Source organism: Vicugna pacos, unplaced genomic scaffold (assembly GCF_048564905.1).
Source record: "Vicugna pacos unplaced genomic scaffold, VicPac4 scaffold_196, whole genome shotgun sequence".
NCBI lineage: Eukaryota > Metazoa > Chordata > Mammalia > Artiodactyla > Camelidae > Vicugna > Vicugna pacos.
This window is the reverse complement of record NW_027328875.1, coordinates 347071-369545: the sequence shown is the minus strand read 5'-3', so window position 1 is coordinate 369545 and position 22475 is coordinate 347071. Positions and strand designations below refer to the sequence as shown.

Here is a 22475-nt window from a genome sequence, read left to right as displayed (position 1 = left end):
CAGCGAGGATCAATAGGTCTCATGAATGTCTTTTGAGCCTGGTATCCTCTACAGCTGTCTCCACGCCAGTATTCTCCATTGTAGCAGAACATCTCTCATCCATGTGTTCGCATCTCTCCTCAATCCGTGCAGCCAGCTTTTCGCCCAGCTTCTCTTCGTGTCTCCCCTAAAGTCGACTTCACCAGGACTGGGCAAGTCTGAAAGGACCTCGGAGCCTCACCAGTAAGCTGATGACAGGCAGATCTTCCACTGTCTGCTCTGAAAGGTTCTGGAAACTGACCTGTGAACTCAGGTCTTTGGGCAGCAGCAGTATCTCGAACTTACACAGCTTCCCGGACCAAACACCTAAGCCAAGCTCCACAGAGGGCGGCAGCCCCTCCATCACACTGATCCACCCACAGAACTCTGCCCGGTTACCTAGGATCCAACAGCCACAACAAGCCTCGCGGTACACACCAACATTCCACCTGGAATCCAACCGGTACCTGCCATCCCCAATGGCTGCTGCATCTTGTCAGTGTTGGGGGAGGGGCTGCATCCGACGAGAGGTGCCTAAGGTAAATGTGATTCTACCCACTAGCGTCCCATGGGCCTTTCTTCTTCCCTCTTTCCTTTTGCTCAGATCTGTATGCACAGTACCAATGGAGGGAAGTGGGTCCCTTTTTAGTTGATGGTTTCACACGTCTTTAAACTTTCTAACAGTTCACAGTACACAGAGACCCTCTAAAGGAGACTTATGTTCCTATGATATCCGTACACCCGGAATACATATGCGTCGCCTGATTTCTGCTGAAACACCCGCACTCTCAGGACATGGATCCATTTGTTTCATGGGGGCTGAAATTCCAAGAAATGAAACCAACCCCAATGTGCACTTTACTGTCTGTCTCTTTTGCTCTTAGTACACTTTGGCAGATCTACGTGCCTTTGTTATAGGCTTCTTACATTTCTTCTCTACGTAGCGTAGAATATGGCATTCCTTCATCCTGTCGGAAGACATACAAGTCTACATCACGGACTAGGAATCCATTTGATTCCAAATCGGCATTTGGGTTAGGTCACGATATGCTCTTATGAATCAATATTTACGAATATGAATGCACGCCTCTGATTTCCGAAGACAAGTGTGCTGAGTACATGCAAGCCGCGATACTGGGTCGATGCGTGCTGAATGATCCTTGACATCACCTTGAGTATTTTCTTTTGAATAATCATGATTCCCTTGGTAGATGTCAGCCAACCGTGCCCTTTTGGTGCTTGTTTGTTGGTTTGATTCTTTGTTGGTCTGCTTCTTGCTTGTTTTGCAAACACGTCAGGCCATGCAGCTCTCCTTTCGCTTCAAACAGAGAGTCCAATAAGCTGATTCACTTAAGAGAGTGCTTCCAATCACCTATGATTTCCTGCTTCCCTCTCCCATCTTTAGGGTTTTGATGTCCTCCTTGCCTTCTTCTTGTTTCTTCTTTGCCACTCATGCTCTTCTTGCATTTCCAAAAATGGTTTTCTTCTTTCCATTTCATCTTGCTGCTTTTCTATTCAGGGGAGTATTCTCAACCTTCCTTTTAGAAGAAGTTTTGAACTGCTGAATTCTTTTAAGATTTGCCGGTCTGTGGAATTCTCTAGCTCTGCCGTTATTAGAAATGGTGGTCATGGGGCATAGGCTACCCTAGGTGGCAGCATTTGGCCATTCAGGATATGGTCTGTGTCCTGGCACTCCTCCCTGTCCTGCAATATTGCTGCCGAGATATCAGCTGAAACCCCTCTGGAGGTTCCCTTGTGACTATGTTGTTTCCTCCAGGTGCATTTTAAATCACTGGGATATTCGTGAACTTTGTTGATTTGAATCATACAGCTGCTGGTAGGTCTATTGGGATTCCACCTCCTTTGGATGCTGTGTAATCCCTGAATTCGCATAGATGATTCTTTCTTGGCTTTCAGCACGTTTCAGTCTGATTTTTCTACAGATACATTTTCAGACAGTTTTTGTTTCTTTATCTCTTGCTTTTCCATCTGGGACTCTTATGAACTCTAGTCTTTCATGCCCTGTCTTAACCCAGGATTCAACAGCAATGTTTCATTGGTTTGCACTTGCTTTCCTATGTCTGCTTCTGACCGAGGGATTTCTGTTCCCCTGTCTTCACAGTCATTCACGCGTCCCTCTGCATTATCTAGTCTGCTAAGGGCTGAATTTTGGCCCTGATATGATCACATCCATTGAGTTTTCTGATATTTTTTGGCTCGTCTTTAGACTTTCTCTTCCCCTTTTCTGATATTCTGCCTTTTGTGATTCTGAGACAATGTTGTTCTTCAGGGTTTTCCAGACCTCCAATTTCAACACTTGGTCTGGATAGCGTTTTGCAGTCTAGTTGTTGGAAAGCTTATCTTCTGGGCCTTCAATATCTTTGGAACTGAAAATGGTACTTCCTGTTTCTTTTACTGTACTTCTTCATCTCTACTGGTCAGGTAATATCAGGTATCTAATGTAGACTTCTAGGGCTTTGTTAAGTGAAAATTTTAGACTCTTGTCTCTACGCAATTCCATGGGATTTCTGTGAGGACAACTTCTCCTAGACACTGATGCCATATTCTGTTCCTGTGTGTGTTGTCTGGTATATCTCCAATTGCTGGTGTTGCATTTGTTGTGATGAACATCCCATACTATTTCGAATAGCATAACTTCATTTCGGTTACGCATATCTCACAATTCTGAAAGTGCGCAGGACACTTCCTCTTGTGGAAATGAGGCTTCTAAAGGTTCTCAGCTCTGCATTCTGCTCTATGTCATTTTGGAGTGTTTAAAAAAAAGCAAACTGAGAGTGCGCTTGTGCTTTGTAGTGCCACGGGAATGTCCCAATGAAAGCAGTTCTTCCCAGAGCTTCTCTGTCTACTGAAACACCAGTGGAAGCTCATCCATGGATGTCACACATCAGGGCCTGCTGGAATGATCCCGCAGACCTACCTTGGTGTCCTCGGTGCCGTACCGTGCCGGTGCCATCCAAAATGTAGCATCCGCTTTTGGGAGATAGTGCTGAAGGAAATGCTTCCTCTTCTCACGCTGTGGACTTGGACCACTCTTCCTTGTCCTCTCATCCTTGTGGCACGGGTGCACGAAGGCAACCACAGAGCTGTTGCGCATCCTGTGCCTCAAACCAAACCATAATCCCAGCCCAGGTTATGAATGTAGCAGATCCTAAGGCTTTTCATTCTGATTTCAAACCCAAGGCCCCCTGGATCCCTCAGACCAGATGCACGATAGCTCTGATTCAGCCCCACACGTGCTCTATTGGCAAGATGCCCAATTGGTCCCTGGTCCTGCAGATGCACTGGGTGTGGCCATGGGACATATCGGTAATCTCAACCGCGCGACCAGTGTGGTTGCTTTATCATTGGTACACAGTTCGGTTTGCTCTCTTGATTCGACCCACCACATCCCACAACGCACTCCAGATCCCTGAGACTCAGCGTGTGCCATCATCCGTAGCCCTATCCCTCACTGACCGTTGCCTCTGCTACCTCAAATTTGGCAGCTCGGATCTTGGTCTCAGAATCAACTGTGGGGATATTTTGCGCTGGATTCTTTGAGTTCTGTCAGCCAAGCATCTGCTGTGCACTCTTGTAAATCTCAGCACATCACCTTCAATCCCATGTCTCCTGTCCGCTTGAGAGTGTGCGTCCAAGGTAAACAGAGTTTCACCCTTGTTGCTCCATCACCAGGGGTCAGACCCTGCACTGGTTTCCATTCCCTGCTTTGCCTTCTCCTGCTTCCAGGTGTCCTGAGGCCTCATCCTGTCTTTGGAAGTAACAGGCCTCTCTTCGGCAAGTGTCCTGTGCCAAGGGCTGGGTGAGTGGATGTTTCCATTGCTCTGTACCTGGGAGCGAGTGAGTGCAGGTTGCACTTCTTCTCTGCCAACTGGGCATCGATGAATCAACACTATCCAGATACATTTCACAGAAATGTGATATTTGCTTAGCTCTTTGTTTCTATACAGCCTTGGTGGGAGGGATTGTCCGAAGACACCTGTTTTGACAGTGTGTTGATATCTCATTTGCAGTCTTTAAGAAGTTTAACAGAATTCATTTACATGTTTTGGGAGTATACGAAAATGAAGTTATTTTTTGAAACACACTGTATCGACCTAGAAGCCAGACTTGTCAATTTTGGTAACATTTTGTCAGCTCTACGGAAAACCTAGACAGAAAGAATGCAAACTTCCAGTCCAAACTGTTAAAGGGGTCATGTCAGCTCTTTACGGTTGAAGCCTCCGAAACCAACAGGAACCATGAAATAACTATTGGAAACATGAAATAACCCCCAACCTTGGATACACTTGTGCATGTGGTGCCCTTTACTCCCAGTGACACCTACTGGCCAATGTTGGCATTTCAAGGGGTAACATCCCTCTCTAGGAAAATACAAGAGGAAACAAACCAAATATATACATTTAGGTTTGAATCCAAAAGCACCTAGAGGCATTATAGCTAGGACAACCCTGCTGCAGTTATGCTAGTCTATTGAGAACCAGGTGTTCTTCTATCAGTGATGAGAACGATTCATCATCCGATCATGTTGGGTAAAGCCATTTAACGCAACCAAGTCTGCACCCCCATGATATAGTGCCCCCGGGGGCTTGACTCAATTGAAAGACGATCCACAGAAGCTGTGTCTTTAATGTCACTGGCGACTTTGACAGTACAGTTCACTTTCTGACATGTACTATTTACCTATACTGTCTTGAAAAACTGAGGCCTAATACAGATTCAAGTTCAGTCAAAGATTCCCCTGACTTACCACACTCCCTTCACCCCAGGGAAGACATAAACACAACATTGGCTGAATCTAGCGGAAGGCCATCGTTTCTAGGTGTGAGCTAAGTATTCAATTCCTATCGATTTCAGCCGAGACTATTTGACCTTGAAGGAGTTCACTGTTGTTCACAGAGTGTGAAGCTGGAGGAAGTCTGATTCTAGGAGGGGCTTGCTCTTCTCGTAATGGCTTCATTGCAGCTCAGGTACTGATCCTTCAGAATGGATGCCTGAGTGGAGGGGAGGGAAGGGCAAGTGCTTGCTAGCTAGGCCCAAACCTGGGAAAAGGCTTACCTGGGCTTGGTGAATTCTGGTCTGAATGGCTTGGGAATGCCCCTTGGGACGTGTGGATTCTCACGACCTCTTCCAAGAACAGGAGCGTTTTGATCATCTCTGCCATCTCTTCTCTTGCAGATGTCAGGGACCTTGGACCCGTTCTTGGAGAAGAGAATTGAGGAACTTCCTCAAGTCCACGTTGGCACTCCGTATGTTTCTGCCAGTATCAGCGAGGATCAATAGGTCTCATGAATGTCTTTTGAGCCTGGTATCCTCTACAGCTGTCTCCACGCCAGTATTCTCCATTGTAGCAGAACATCTCTCATCCATGTGTTCGCATCTCTCCTCAATCCGTGCAGCCAGCTTTTCGCCCAGCTTCTCTTCGTGTCTCCCCTAAAGTCGACTTCAGCAGGACTGGGCAAGTCTGAAAGTACCTCGGAGCCTCACCAGTAAGCTGATGACAGGCAGATCTTCCACTGTCTGCTCTGAAAGGTTCTGGAAACTGACCTGTGAACTCAGGTCTTTGGGCAGCAGCAGTATCTCGAACTTACACAGCTTCCCGGACCAAACACCTAAGCCAAGCTCCACAGAGGGCGGCAGCCCCTCCATCACACTGATCCACCCACAGAACTCTGCCCGGTTACCTAGGATCCAACAGCCACAACAAGCCTCGCGGTACACACCAACATTCCACCTGGAATCCAACCGGTACCTGCCATCCCCAATGGCTGCTGCATCTTGTCAGTGTTGGGGGAGGGGCTGCATCCGACGAGAGGTGCCTAAGGTAAATGTGATTCTACCCACTAGCGTCCCATGGGCCTTTCTTCTTCCCTCTTTCCTTTTGCTCAGATCTGTATGCACAGTACCAATGGAGGGAAGTGGGTCCCTTTTTAGTTGATGGTTTCACACGTCTTTAAACTTTCTAACAGTTCACAGTACACAGAGACCCTCTAAAGGAGACTTATGTTCCTATGATATCCGTACACCCGGAATACATATGCGTCGCCTGATTTCTGCTGAAACACCCGCACTCTCAGGACATGGATCCATTTGTTTCATGGGGGCTGAAATTCCAAGAAATGAAACCAACCCCAATGTGCACTTTACTGTCTGTCTCTTTTGCTCTTAGTACACTTTGGCAGATCTACGTGCCTTTGTTATAGGCTTCTTACATTTCTTCTCTACGTAGCGTAGAATATGGCATTCCTTCATCCTGTCGGAAGACATACAAGTCTACATCACGGACTAGGAATCCATTTGATTCCAAATCGGCATTTGGGTTAGGTCACGATATGCTCTTATGAATCAATATTTACGAATATGAATGCACGCCTCTGATTTCCGAAGACAAGTGTGCTGAGTACATGCAAGCCGCGATACTGGGTCGATGCGTGCTGAATGATCCTTGACATCACCTTGAGTATTTTCTTTTGAATAATCATGATTCCCTTGGTAGATGTCAGCCAACCGTGCCCTTTTGGTGCTTGTTTGTTGGTTTGATTCTTTGTTGGTCTGCTTCTTGCTTGTTTTGCAAACACGTCAGGCCATGCAGCTCTCCTTTCGCTTCAAACAGAGAGTCCAATAAGCTGATTCACTTAAGAGAGTGCTTCCAATCACCTATGATTTCCTGCTTCCCTCTCCCATCTTTAGGGTTTTGATGTCCTCCTTGCCTTCTTCTTGTTTCTTCTTTGCCACTCATGCTCTTCTTGCATTTCCAAAAATGGTTTTCTTCTTTCCATTTCATCTTGCTGCTTTTCTATTCAGGGGAGTATTCTCAACCTTCCTTTTAGAAGAAGTTTTGAACTGCTGAATTCTTTTAAGATTTGCCGGTCTGTGGAATTCTCTAGCTCTGCCGTTATTAGAAATGGTGGTCATGGGGCATAGGCTACCCTAGGTGGCAGCATTTGGCCATTCAGGATATGGTCTGTGTCCTGGCACTCCTCCCTGTCCTGCAATATTGCTGCCGAGATATCAGCTGAAACCCCTCTGGAGGTTCCCTTGTGACTATGTTGTTTCCTCCAGGTGCATTTTAAATCACTGGGATATTCGTGAACTTTGTTGATTTGAATCATACAGCTGCTGGTAGGTCTATTGGGATTCCACCTCCTTTGGATGCTGTGTAATCCCTGAATTCGCATAGATGATTCTTTCTTGGCTTTCAGCACGTTTCAGTCTGATTTTTCTACAGATACATTTTCAGACAGTTTTTGTTTCTTTATCTCTTGCTTTTCCATCTGGGACTCTTATGAACTCTAGTCTTTCATGCCCTGTCTTAACCCAGGATTCAACAGCAATGTTTCATTGGTTTGCACTTGCTTTCCTATGTCTGCTTCTGACCGAGGGATTTCTGTTCCCCTGTCTTCACAGTCATTCACGCGTCCCTCTGCATTATCTAGTCTGCTAAGGGCTGAATTTTGGCCCTGATATGATCACATCCATTGAGTTTTCTGATATTTTTTGGCTCGTCTTTAGACTTTCTCTTCCCCTTTTCTGATATTCTGCCTTTTGTGATTCTGAGACAATGTTGTTCTTCAGGGTTTTCCAGACCTCCAATTTCAACACTTGGTCTGGATAGCGTTTTGCAGTCTAGTTGTTGGAAAGCTTATCTTCTGGGCCTTCAATATCTTTGGAACTGAAAATGGTACTTCCTGTTTCTTTTACTGTACTTCTTCATCTCTACTGGTCAGGTAATATCAGGTATCTAATGTAGACTTCTAGGGCTTTGTTAAGTGAAAATTTTAGACTCTTGTCTCTACGCAATTCCATGGGATTTCTGTGAGGACAACTTCTCCTAGACACTGATGCCATATTCTGTTCCTGTGTGTGTTGTCTGGTATATCTCCAATTGCTGGTGTTGCATTTGTTGTGATGAACATCCCATACTATTTCGATTAGCATAACTTCATTTCGGTTACGCATATCTCACAATTCTGAAAGTGCGCAGGACACTTCCTCTTGTGGAAATGAGGCTTCTAAAGGTTCTCAGCTCTGCATTCTGCTCTATGTCATTTTGGAGTGTTTAAAAAAAAGCAAACTGAGAGTGCGCTTGTGCTTTGTAGTGCCACGGGAATGTCCCAATGAAAGCAGTTCTTCCCAGAGCTTCTCTGTCTACTGAAACACCAGTGGAAGCTCATCCATGGATGTCACACATCAGGGCCTGCTGGAATGATCCCGCAGACCTACCTTGGTGTCCTCGGTGCCGTACCGTGCCGGTGCCATCCAAAATGTAGCATCCGCTTTTGGGAGATAGTGCTGAAGGAAATGCTTCCTCTTCTCACGCTGTGGACTTGGACCACTCTTCCTTGTCCTCTCATCCTTGTGGCACGGGTGCACGAAGGCAACCACAGAGCTGTTGCGCATCCTGTGCCTCAAACCAAACCATAATCCCAGCCCAGGTTATGAATGTAGCAGATCCTAAGGCTTTTCATTCTGATTTCAAACCCAAGGCCCCCTGGATCCCTCAGACCAGATGCACGATAGCTCTGATTCAGCCCCACACGTGCTCTATTGGCAAGATGCCCAATTGGTCCCTGGTCCTGCAGATGCACTGGGTGTGGCCATGGGACATATCGGTAATCTCAACTGCGCGACCAGTGTGGTTGCTTTATCATTGGTACACAGTTCGGTTTGCTCTCTTGATTCGACCCACCACATCCCACAACGCACTCCAGATCCCTGAGACTCAGCGTGTGCCATCATCCGTAGCCCTATCCCTCACTGACCGTTGCCTCTGCTACCTCAAATTTGGCAGCTCGGATCTTGGTCTCAGAATCAACTGTGGGGATATTTTGCGCTGGATTCTTTGAGTTCTGTCAGCCAAGCATCTGCTGTGCACTCTTGTAAATCTCAGCACATCACCTTCAATCCCATGTCTCCTGTCCGCTTGAGAGTGTGCGTCCAAGGTAAACAGAGTTTCACCCTTGTTGCTCCATCACCAGGGGTCAGACCCTGCACTGGTTTCCATTCCCTGCTTTGCCGTCTCCTGCTTCCAGGTGTCCTGAGGCCTCATCCTGTCTTTGGAAGTAACAGGCCTCTCTTCGGCAAGTGTCCTGTGCCAAGGGCTGGGTGAGTGGATGTTTCCATTGCTCTGTACCTGGGAGCGAGTGAGTGCAGGTTGCACTTCTTCTCTGCCAACTGGGCATCGATGAATCAACACTATCCAGATACATTTCACAGAAATGTGATATTTGCTTAGCTCTTTGTTTCTATACAGCCTTGGTGGGAGGGATTGTCCGAAGACACCTGTTTTGACAGTGTGTTGATATCTCATTTGCAGTCTTTAAGAAGTTTAACAGAATTCATTTACATGTTTTGGGAGTATACGAAAATGAAGTTATTTTTTGAAACACACTGTATCGACCTAGAAGCCAGACTTGTCAATTTTGGTAACATTTTGTCAGCTCTACGGAAAACCTAGACAGAAAGAATGCAAACTTCCAGTCCAAACTGTTAAAGGGGTCATGTCAGCTCTTTACGGTTGAAGCCTCCGAAACCAACAGGAACCATGAAATAACTATTGGAAACATGAAATAACCCCCAACCTTGGATACACTTGTGCATGTGGTGCCCTTTACTCCCAGTGACACCTACTGGCCAATGTTGGCATTTCAAGGGGTAACATCCCTCTCTAGGAAAATACAAGAGGAAACAAACCAAATATATACATTTAGGTTTGAATCCAAAAGCACCTAGAGGCATTATAGCTAGGACAACCCTGCTGCAGTTATGCTAGTCTATTGAGAACCAGGTGTTCTTCTATCAGTGATGAGAACGATTCATCATCCGATCATGTTGGGTAAAGCCATTTAACGCAACCAAGTCTGCACCCCCATGATATAGTGCCCCCGGGGGCTTGACTCAATTGAAAGACGATCCACAGAAGCTGTGTCTTTAATGTCACTGGCGACTTTGACAGTACAGTTCACTTTCTGACATGTACTATTTACCTACACTGTCTTGAAAAACTGAGGCCTAATACAGATTCAAGTTCAGTCAAAGATTCCCCTGACTTACCACACTCCCTTCACCCCAGGGAAGACATAAACACAACATTGGCTGAATCTAGCGGAAGGCCATCGTTTCTAGGTGTGAGCTAAGTATTCAATTCCTATCGATTTCAGCCGAGACTATTTGACCTTGAAGGAGTTCACTGTTGTTCACAGAGTGTGAAGCTGGAGGAAGTCTGATTCTAGGAGGGGCTTGCTCTTCTCGTAATGGCTTCATTGCAGCTCAGGTACTGATCCTTCAAAATGGATGCCTGAGTGGAGGGGAGGGAAGGGCAAGTGCTTGCTAGCTAGGCCCAAACCTGGGAAAAGGCTTACCTGGGCTTGGTGAATTCTGGTCTGAATGGCTTGGGAATGCCCCTTGGGACGTGTGGATTCTCACGACCTCTTCCAAGAACAGGAGCGTTTTGATCATCTCTGCCATCTCTTCTCTTGCAGATGTCAGGGACCTTGGACCCGTTCTTGGAGAAGAGAATTGAGGAACTTCCTCAAGTCCACGTTGGCACTCCGTATGTTTCTGCCAGTATCAGCGAGGATCAATAGGTCTCATGAATGTCTTTTGAGCCTGGTATCCTCTACAGCTGTCTCCACGCCAGTATTCTCCATTGTAGCAGAACATCTCTCATCCATGTGTTCGCATCTCTCCTCAATCCATGCAGCCAGCTTTTCGCCCAGCTTCTCTTCGTGTCTCCCCTAAAGTCGACTTCACCAGGACTGGGCAAGTCTGAAAGGACCTCGGAGCCTCACCAGTAAGCTGATGACAGGCAGATCTTCCACTGTCTGCTCTGAAAGGTTCTGGAAACTGACCTGTGAACTCAGGTCTTTGGGCAGCAGCAGTATCTCGAACTTACACAGCTTCCCGGACCAAACACCTAAGCCAAGCTCCACAGAGGGCGGCAGCCCCTCCATCACACTGATCCACCCACAGAACTCTGCCCGGTTACCTAGGATCCAACAGCCACAACAAGCCTCGCGGTACACACCAACATTCCACCTGGAATCCAACCGGTACCTGCCATCCCCAATGGCTGCTGCATCTTGTCAGTGTTGGGGGAGGGGCTGCATCCGACGAGAGGTGCCTAAGGTAAATGTGATTCTACCCACTAGCGTCCCATGGGCCTTTCTTCTTCCCTCTTTCCTTTTGCTCAGATCTGTATGCACAGTACCAATGGAGGGAAGTGGGTCCCTTTTTAGTTGATGGTTTCACACGTCTTTAAACTTTCTAACAGTTCACAGTACACAGAGACCCTCTAAAGGAGACTTATGTTCCTATGATATCCGTACACCCGGAATACATATGCGTCGCCTGATTTCTGCTGAAACACCTGCACTCTCAGGACATGGATCCATTTGTTTCATGGGGGCTGAAATTCCAAGAAATGAAACCAACCCCAATGTGCAATTTAATGTCTGTCTCTTTTGCTCTTAGTACACTTTGGCAGATCTACGTGCCTTTGTTATAGGCTTCTTACATTTCTTCTCTACGTAGCGTAGAATATGGCATTCCTTCATCCTGTCGGAAGACATACAAGTCTACATCACGGACTAGGAATCCATTTGATTCCAAATCGGCATTTGGGTTAGGTCACGATATGCTCTTATGAATCAATATTTACGAATATGAATGCACGCCTCTGATTTGCGAAGACAAGTGTGCTGAGTACATGGAAGCCGCGATACTGGGTCGATGCTTGCTGAATGATCCTTGACATCACCTTGAGTATTTTCTTTTGAATAATCATGATTCCCTTGGTAGATGTCAGCCAACCGTACCCTTTTGGTGCTTGTTTGTTGGTTTGATTCTTTGTTGGCCTGCTTCTTGCTTGTTTTGCAAACACGTCAGGCCATGCAGCTCTCCTTTCGCTTCAAACAGAGAGTCCAATAAGCTGATTCACTTAAGAGAGTGCTTCCAATCACCTATGATTTCCTGCTTCCCTCTCCCATCTTTAGGGTTTTGATGTCCTCCTTGCCTTCTTCTTGTTTCTTCTTTGCCACTCATGCTCTTCTTGCATTTCCAAAAATGGTTTTCTTCTTTCCATTTCATCTTGCTGCTTTTCTATTCAGGGGAGTATTCTCAACCTTCCTTTTAGAAGAAGTTTTGAACTGCTGAATTCTTTTAAGATTTGCCGGTCTGTGGAATTCTCTAGCTCTGCCGTTATTAGAAATGGTGGTCATGGGGCATAGGCTACCCTAGGTGGCAGCATTTGGCCATTCAGGATATGGTCTGTGTCCTGGCACTCCTCCCTGTCCTGCAATATTGCTGCCGAGATATCAGCTGAAACCCCTCTGGAGGTTCCCTTGTGACTATGTTGTTTCCTCCAGGTGCATTTTAAATCACTGGGATATTCGTGAACTTTGTTGATTTGAATCATACAGCTGCTGGTAGGTCTATTGGGATTCCACCTCCTTTGGATGCTGTGTAATCCCTGAATTCGCATAGATGATTCTTTCTTGGCTTTCAGCACGTTTCAGTCTGATTTTTCTACAGATACATTTTCAGACAGTTTTTGTTTCTTTATCTCTTGCTTTTCCATCTGGGACTCTTATGAACTCTAGTCTTTCATGCCCTGTCTTAACCCAGGATTCAACAGCAATGTTTCATTGGTTTGCACTTGCTTTCCTATGTCTGCTTCTGACCGAGGGATTTCTGTTCCCCTGTCTTCACAGTCATTCACGCGTCCCTCTGCATTATCTAGTCTGCTAAGGGCTGAATTTTGGCCCTGATATGATCACATCCATTGAGTTTTCTGATATTTTTTGGCTCGTCTTTAGACTTTCTCTTCCCCTTTTCTGATATTCTGCCTTTTGTGATTCTGAGACAATGTTGTTCTTCAGGGTTTTCCAGACCTCCAATTTCAACACTTGGTCTGGATAGCGTTTTGCAGTCTAGTTGTTTGAAAGCTTATCTTCTGGGCCTTCAATATCTTTGGAACTGAAAATGGTACTTCCTGTTTCTTTTACTGTACTTCTTCATCTCTACTGGTCAGGTAATATCAGGTATCTAATGTAGACTTCTAGGGCTTTGTTAAGTGAAAATTTTAGACTCTTGTCTCTACGCAATTCCATGGGATTTCTGTGAGGACAACTTCTCCTAGACACTGATGCCATATTCTGTTCCTGTGTGTGTTGTCTGGTATATCTCCAATTGCTGGTGTTGCATTTGTTGTGATGAACATCCCATACTATTTCGATTAGCATAACTTCATTTCGGTTACGCATATCTCACAATTCTGAAAGTGCGCAGGACACTTCCTCTTGTGGAAATGAGGCTTCTAAAGGTTCTCAGCTCTGCATTCTGCTCTATGTCATTTTGGAGTGTTTAAAAAAAAGCAAACTGAGAGTGCGCTTGTGCTTTGTAGTGCCACGGGAATGTCCCAATGAAAGCAGTTCTTCCCAGAGCTTCTCTGTCTACTGAAACACCAGTGGAAGCTCATCCATGGATGTCACACATCAGGGCCTGCTGGAATGATCCCGCAGACCTACCTTGGTGTCCTCGGTGCCGTACCGTGCCGGTGCCATCCAAAATGTAGCATCCGCTTTTGGGAGATAGTGCTGAAGGAAATGCTTCCTCTTCTCACGCTGTGGACTTGGACCACTCTTCCTTGTCCTCTCATCCTTGTGGCACGGGTGCACGAAGGCAACCACAGAGCTGTTGCGCATCCTGTGCCTCAAACCAAACCATAATCCCAGCCCAGGTTATGAATGTAGCAGATCCTAAGGCTTTTCATTCTGATTTCAAACCCAAGGCCCCCTGGATCCCTCAGACCAGATGCACGATAGCTCTGATTCAGCCCCACACGTGCTCTATTGGCAAGATGCCCAATTGGTCCCTGGTCCTGCAGATGCACTGGGTGTGGCCATGGGACATATCGGTAATCTCAACCGCGCGACCAGTGTGGTTGCTTTATCATTGGTACACAGTTCGGTTTGCTCTCTTGATTCGACCCACCACATCCCACAACGCACTCCAGATCCCTGAGACTCAGCGTGTGCCATCATCCGTAGCCCTATCCCTCACTGACCGTTGCCTCTGCTACCTCAAATTTGGCAGCTCGGATCTTGGTCTCAGAATCAACTGTGGGGATATATTGCGCTGGATTCTTTGAGTTCTGTCAGCCAAGCATCTGCTGTGCACTCTTGTAAATCTCAGCACATCACCTTCAATCCCATGTCTCCTGTCCGCTTGAGAGTGTGCGTCCAAGGTAAACAGAGTTTCACCCTTGTTGCTCCATCACCAGGGGTCAGACCCTGCACTGGTTTCCATTCCCTGCTTTGCCTTCTCCTGCTTCCAGGTGTCCTGAGGCCTCATCCTGTCTTTGGAAGTAACAGGCCTCTCTTCGGCAAGTGTCCTGTGCCAAGGACAGGGTGAGTGGATGTTTCCATTGCTCTGTACCTGGGAGCGAGTGAGTGCAGGTTGCACTTCTTCTCTGCCAACTGGGCATCGATGAATCTACACTATCCAGATACATTTCACAGAAATGTGATATTTGCTTAGCTCTTTGTTTCTATACAGCCTTGTTGGGAGGGATTGTCCGAAGACACCTGTTTTGACAGTGTGTTGATATCTCATTTGCAGTCTTTAAGAAGTTTAACAGAATTCATTTACATGTTTTGGGAGTATACGAAAATGAAGTTATTTTTTGAAACACACTGTATCGACCTAGAAGCCAGACTTGTCAATTTTGGTAACATTTTGTCAGCTCTACGGAAAACCTAGACAGAAAGAATGCAAACTTCCAGTCCAAACTGTTAAAGGGGTCATGTCAGCTCTTTACGGTTGAAGCCTCCGAAACCAACAGGAACCATGAAATAACTATTGGAAATATGAAATAACCCCCAACCTTGGATACACTTGTGCATGTGGTGCCCTTTACTCCCAGTGACACCTACTGGCCAATGTTGGCATTTCAAGGGGTAACATCCCTCTCTAGGAAAATACAAGAGGAAACAAACCAAATATATACATTTAGGTTTGAATCCAAAAGCACCTAGAGGCATTATAGCTAGGACAACCCTGCTGCAGTTATGCTAGTCTATTGAGAACCAGGTGTTCTTCTATCAGTGATGAGAACGATTCATCATCCGATCATGTTGGGTAAAGCCATTTAACGCAACCAAGTCTGCACCCCCATGATATAGTGCCCCCGGGGGCTTGACTCAATTGAAAGACGATCCACAGAAGCTGTGTCTTTAATGTCACTGGCGACTTTGACAGTACAGTTCACTTTCTGACATGTACTATTTACCTATACTGTCTTGAAAAACTGAGGCCTAATACAGATTCAAGTTCAGTCAAAGATTCCCCTGACTTACCACACTCCCTTCACCCCAGGGAAGATATAAACACAACATTGGCTGAATCTAGCGGAAGGCCATCGTTTCTAGGTGTGAGCTAAGTATTCAATTCCTATCGATTTCAGCCGAGACTATTTGACCTTGAAGGAGTTCACTGTTGTTCACAGAGTGTGAAGCTGGAGGAAGTCTGATTCTAGGAGGGGCTTGCTCTTCTCGTAATGGCTTCATTGCAGCTCAGGTACTGATCCTTCAAAATGGATGCCTGAGTGGAGGGGAGGGAAGGGCAAGTGCTTGCTAGCTAGGCCCAAACCTGGGAAAAGGCTTACCTGGGCTTGGTGAATTCTGGTCTGAATGGCTTGGGAATGCCCCTTGGGACGTGTGGATTCTCACGACCTCTTCCAAGAACAGGAGCGTTTTGATCATCTCTGCCATCTCTTCTCTTGCAGATGTCAGGGACCTTGGACCCGTTCTTGGAGAAGAGAATTGAGGATCTTCCTCAAGTCCACGTTGGCACTCCGTATGTTTCTGCCAGTATCAGCGAGGATCAATAGGTCTCATGAATGTCTTTTGAGCCTGGTATCCTCTACAGCTGTCTCCACGCCAGTATTCTCCATTGTAGCAGAACATCTCTCATCCATGTGTTCGCATCTCTCCTCAATCCGTGCAGCCAGCTTTTCGCCCAGCTTCTCTTCGTGTCTCCCCTAAAGTCGACTTCAGCAGGACTGGGCAAGTCTGAAAGTACCTCGGAGCCTCACCAGTAAGCTGATGACAGGCAGATCTTCCACTGTCTGCTCTGAAAGGTTCTGGAAACTGACCTGTGAACTCAGGTCTTTGGGCAGCAGCAGTATCTCGAACTTACACAGCTTCCCGGACCAAACACCTAAGCCAAGCTCCACAGAGGGCGGCAGCCCCTCCATCACACTGATCCACCCACAGAACTCTGACCGGTTACCTAGGATCCAACAGCCACAACAAGCCTCGCGGTACACACCAACATTCCACCTGGAATCCAACCGGTACCTGCCATCCCCAATGGCTGCTGCATCTTGTCAGTGTTGGGGGAGGGGCTGCATCCGACGAGAGGTGCCTAAGGTAAATGTGATTCTACCCACTAGCGTCCCATGGGCCTTTCTTCTTCCCTCTTTCCTTTTGCTCAGATCTGTATGCACAGTACCAATGGAGGGAAGTGGGTCCCTTTTTAGTTGATGGTTTCACACGTCTTTAAACTTTCTAACAGTTCACAGTACACAGAGACCCTCTAAAGGAGACTTATGTTCCTATGATATCCGTACACCCGGAATACATATGCGTCGCCTGATTTCTGCTGAAACACCCGCACTCTCAGGACATGGATCCATTTGTTTCATGGGGGCTGAAATTCCAAGAAATGAAACCAACCCCAATGTGCACTTTACTGTCTGTCTCTTTTGCTCTTAGTACACTTTGGCAGATCTACGTGCCTTTGTTATAGGCTTCTTACATTTCTTCTCTACGTAGCGTAGAATATGGCATTCCTTCATCCTGTCGGAAGACATACAAGTCTACATCACGGACTAGGAATCCATTTGATTCCAAATCGGCATTTGGGTTAGGTCACGATATGCTCTTATGAATCAATATTTACGAATATGAATGCACGCCTCTGATTTGCGAAGACAAGTGTGCTGAGTACATGCAAGCCGCGATACTGGGTCGATGCGTGCTGAATGATCCTTGACATCACCTTGAGTATTTTCTTTTGAATAATCATGATTCCCTTGGTAGATGTCAGCCAACCGTACCCTTTTGGTGCTTGTTTGTTGGTTTGATTCTTTGTTGGTCTGCTTCTTGCTTGTTTTGCAAACACGTCAGGCCATGCAGCTCTCCTTTCGCTTCAAACAGAGAGTCCAATAAGCTGATTCACTTAAGAGAGTGCTTCCAATCACCTATGATTTCCTGCTTCCCTCTCCCATCTTTAGGGTTTTGATGTCCTCCTTGCCTTCTTCTTGTTTCTTCTTTGCCACTCATGCTCTTCTTGCATTTCCAATAATGGTTTTCTTCTTTCCATTTCATCTTGCTGCTTTTCTATTCAGGGGAGTATTCTCAACCTTCCTTTTAGAAGAAGTTTTGAACTGCTGAATTCTTTTAAGATTTGCCGGTCTGTGGAATTCTCTAGCTCTGCCGTTATTAGAAACGGTGGTCATGGGGCATAGGCTACCCTAGGTGGCAGCATTTGGCCATTCAGGATATGGTCTGTGTCCTGGCACTCCTCCCTGTCCTGCAATATTGCTGCCGAGATATCAGCTGAAACCCCTCTGGAGGTTCCCTTGTGACTATGTTGTTTCCTCCAGGTGCATTTTAAATCACTGGGATATTCGTGAACTTTGTTGATTTGAATCATACAGCTGCTGGTAGGTCTATTGGGATTCCACCTCCTTTGGATGCTGTGTAATCCCTGAATTCGCATAGATGATTCTTTCTTGGCTTTCAGCACGTTTCAGTCTGATTTTTCTACAGATACATTTTCAGACAGTTTTTGTTTCTTTATCTCTTGCTTTTCCATCTGGGACTCTTATGAACTCTAGTCTTTCATGCCCTGTCTTAACCCAGGATTCAACAGCAATGTTTCATTGGTTCGCACTTGCTTTCCTATGTCTGCTTCTGACCGAGGGATTTCTGTTCCCCTGTCTTCACAGTCATTCACGCGTCCCTCTGCATTATCTAGTCTGCTAAGGGCTGAATTTTGGCCCTGATATGATCACATCCATTGAGTTTTCTGATATTTTTTGGCTCGTCTTTAGACTTTCTCTTCCCCTTTTCTGATATTCTGCCTTTTGTGATTCTGAGACAATGTTGTTCTTCAGGGTTTTCCAGACCTCCAATTTCAACACTTGGTCTGGATAGCGTTTTGCAGTCTAGTTGTTTGAAAGCTTATCTTCTGGGCCTTCAATATCTTTGGAACTGAAAATGGTACTTCCTGTTTCTTTTACTGTACTTCTTCATCTCTACTGGTCAGGTAATATCAGGTATCTAATGTAGAATTCTAGGGCTTTGTTAAGTGAAAATTTTAGACTCTTGTCTCTACGCAATTCCATGGGATTTCTGTGAGGACAACTTCTCCTAGACATTGATGCCATATTCTGTTCCTGTGTGTGTTGTCTGGTAAATCTCCAATTGCTGGTGTTGCATTTGTTGTGATGAACATCCCATAATATTTCGAATAGCATAACTTCATTTCGGTTACGCATATCTCACAATTCTGAAAGTGCGCAGGACACTTCCTCTTGTGGAAATGAGGCTTCTAAAGGTTCTCAGCTCTGCATTCTGCTCTATGTCATTTTGGAGTGTTTAAAAAAAAGCAACCTGAGAGTGCGCTTGTGCTTTGTAGTGCCACGGGAATGTCCCAATGAAAGCAGTTCTTCCCAGAGCTTCTCTGTCTACTGAAACACCAGTGGAAGCTCATCCATGGATGTCACACATCAGGGCCTGCTGGAATGATCCCGCAGACCTACCTTGGTGTCCTCGGTGCCGTACCGTGCCGGTGCCATCCAAAATGTAGCATCCGCTTTTGGGAGATAGTGCTGAAGGAAATGCTTCCTCTTCTCACGCTGTGGACTTGGACCACTCTTCCTTGTCCTCTCATCCTTGTGGCACGGGTGCACGAAGGCAACCACAGAGCTGTTGCGCATCCTGTGCCTCAAACCAAACCATAATCCCAGCCCAGGTTATGAATGTAGCAGATCCTAAGGCTTTTCATTCTGATTTCAAACCCAAGGCCCCCTGGATCCCTCAGACCAGATGCACGATAGCTCTGATTCAGCCCCACACGTGCTCTATTGGCAAGATGCCCAATTGGTCCCTGGCCTGCAGATGCACTGGGTGTGGCCATGGGACATATCGGTAATCTCAACCGCGCGACCAGTGTGGTTGCTTTATCATTGGTACACAGTTCGGTTTGCTCTCTTGATTCGACCCACCACATCCCACAACGCACTCCAGATCCCTGAGACCCAGCGTGTGCCATCATCCGTAGCCCTATCCCTCACTGACCGTTGCCTCTGCTACCTCAAATTTGGCAGCTCGGATCTTGGTCTCAGAATCAACTGTGGGGATATTTTGCGCTGGATTCTTTGAGTTCTGTCAGCCAAGCTTCTGCTGTGCACTCTTGTAAATCTCAGCACATCACCTTCAATCCCATGTCTCCTGTCCGCTTGAGAGTGTGCGTCCAAGGTAAACAGAGTTTCACCCTTGTTGCTCCATCACCAGGGGTCAGACCCTGCACTGGTTTCCATTCCCTGCTTTGCCGTCTCCTGCTTCCAGGTGTCCTGAGGCCTCATCCTGTCTTTGGAAGTAACAGGCCTCTCTTCGGCAAGTGTCCTGTGCCAAGGGCTGGGTGAGTGGATGTTTCCATTGCTCTGTACCTGGGAGCGAGTGAGTGCAGGTTGCACTTCTTCTCTGCCAACTGGGCATCGATGAATCAACACTATCCAGATACATTTCACAGAAATGTGATATTTGCTTAGCTCTTTGTTTCTATACAGCCTTGGTGGGAGGGATTGTCCGAAGACACCTGTTTTGACAGTGTGTTGATATCTCATTTGCAGTCTTTAAGAAGTTTAACAGAATTCATTTACATGTTTTGGGAGTATACGAAAATGAAGTTATTTTTTGAAACACACTGTATCGACCTAGAAGCCAGACTTGTCAATTTTGGTAACATTTTGTCAGCTCTACGGAAAACCTAGACAGAAAGAATGCAAACTTCCAGTCCAAACTGTTAAAGGGGTCATGTCAGCTCTTTACGGTTGAAGCCTCCGAAACCAACAGGAACCATGAAATAACTATTGGAAACATGAAATAACCCCCAACCTTGGAAACACTTGTGCATGTGGTGCCCTTTACTCCCAGTGACACCTACTGGCCAATGTTGGCATTTCAAGGGGTAACATCCCTCTCTAGGAAAATACAAGAGGAAACAAACCAAATATATACATTTAGGTTTGAATCCAAAAGCACCTAGAGGCATTATAGCTAGGACAACCCTGCTGCAGTTATGCTAGTCTATTGAGAACCAGGTGTTCTTCTATCAGTGATGAGAACGATTAAACATCCGATCATGTTGGGTAAAGCCATTTAACGCAACCAAGTCTGCACCCCCATGATATAGTGCCCCCGGGGGCTTGACTCAATTGAAAGACGATCCACAGAAGCTGTGTCTTTAATGTCACTGGCGACTTTGACAGTACAGTTCACTTTCTGACATGTACTATTTACCTATACTGTCTTGAAAAACTGAGGCCTAATACAGATTCAAGTTCAGTCAAAGATTCCCCTGACTTACCACACTCCCTTCACCCCAGGGAAGACATAAACACAACATTGGCTGAATCTAGCGGAAGGCCATCGTTTCTAGGTGTGAGCTAAGTATTCAATTCCTATCGATTTCAGCCGAGACTATTTGACCTTGAAGGAGTTCACTGTTGTTCACAGAGTGTGAAGCTGGAGGAAGTCTGATTCTAGGAGGGGCTTGCTCTTCTCGTAATGGCTTCATTGCAGCTCAGGTACTGATCCTTCAAAATGGATGCCTGAGTGGAGGGGAGGGAAGGGCAAGTGCTTGCTAGCTAGGCCCAAACCTGGGAAAAGGCTTACCTGGGCTTGGTGAATTCTGGTCTGAATGGCTTGGGAATGCCCCTTGGGACGTGTGGATTCTCACGACCTCTTCCAAGAACAGGAGCGTTTTGATCATCTCTGCCATCTCTTCTCTTGCAGATGTCAGGGACCTTGGACCCGTTCTTGGAGAAGAGAATTGAGGATCTTCCTCAAGTCCACGTTGGCACTCCGTATGTTTCTGCCAGTATCAGCGAGGATCAATAGGTCTCATGAATGTCTTTTGAGCCTGGTATCCTCTACAGCTGTCTCCACGCCAGTATTCTCCATTGTAGCAGAACATCTCTCATCCATGTGTTCGCATCTCTCCTCAATCCGTGCAGCCAGCTTTTCGCCCAGCTTCTCTTCGTGTCTCCCCTAAAGTCGACTTCAGCAGGACTGGGCAAGTCTGAAAGTACCTCGGAGCCTCACCAGTAAGCTGATGACAGGCAGATCTTCCACTGTCTGCTCTGAAAGGTTCTGGAAACTGACCTGTGAACTCAGGTCTTTGGGCAGCAGCAGTATCTCGAACTTACACAGCTTCCCGGACCAAACACCTAAGCCAAGCTCCACAGAGGGTGGCAGCCCCTCCATCACACTGATCCACCCACAGAACTCTGCCCGGTTACCTAGGATCCAACAGCCACAACAAGCCTCGCGGTACACACCAACATTCCACCTGGAATCCAACCGGTACCTGCCATCCCCAATGGCTGCTGCATCTTGTCAGTGTTGGGGGAGGGGCTGCATCCGACGAGAGGTGCCTAAGGTAAATGTGATTCTACCCACTAGCGTCCCATGGGCCTTTCTTCTTCCCTCTTTCCTTTTGCTCAGATCTGTATGCACAGTACCAATGGAGGGAAGTGGGTCCCTTTTTAGTTGATGGTTTCACACGTCTTTAAACTTTCTAACAGTTCACAGTACACAGAGACCCTCTAAAGGAGACTTATGTTCCTATGATATCCGTACACCCGGAATACATATGCGTCGCCTGATTTCTGCTGAAACACCCGCACTCTCAGGACATGGATCCATTTGTTTCATGGGGGCTGAAATTCCAAGAAATGAAACCAACCCCAATGTGCACTTTACTGTCTGTCTCTTTTGCTCTTAGTACACTTTGGCAGATCTACGTGCCTTTGTTATAGGCTTCTTACATTTCTTCTCTACGTAGCGTAGAATATGGCATTCCTTCATCCTGTCGGAAGACATACAAGTCTACATCACGGACTAGGAATCCATTTGATTCCAAATCGGCATTTGGGTTAGGTCACGATATGCTCTTATGAATCAATATTTACGAATATGAATGCACGCCTCTGATTTCCGAAGACAAGTGTGCTGAGTACATGCAAGCCGCGATACTGGGTCGATGCGTGCTGAATGATCCTTGACATCACCTTGAGTATTTTCTTTTGAATAATCATGATTCCCTTGGTAGATGTCAGCCAACCGTACCCTTTTGGTGCTTGTTTG

General features: G+C 46.4%; 2 long non-coding RNA genes across 2 annotated transcripts; both read left to right on the top strand.

The window, feature by feature from the left end:
• Positions 1-483: 483 nt before the first annotated feature.
• LOC140695349 (uncharacterized) lies at positions 484-5445 on the top strand. Its single transcript, XR_012071073.1, has 5 exons — positions 484-557; positions 3525-3675; positions 3766-3838; positions 4936-5006; positions 5215-5445. It is a non-coding gene; the product is annotated as an uncharacterized lncRNA (long non-coding RNA).
• A 341-nt stretch (positions 5446-5786) lies between these two features.
• Positions 5787-10694, top strand: LOC140695351 (uncharacterized). The gene is made up of 5 exons (XR_012071075.1): positions 5787-5860; positions 8828-8978; positions 9069-9141; positions 10239-10309; positions 10518-10694. It is a non-coding gene; the product is annotated as an uncharacterized lncRNA (long non-coding RNA).
• The last annotated feature ends 11781 nt before the right edge of the window (positions 10695-22475 follow it).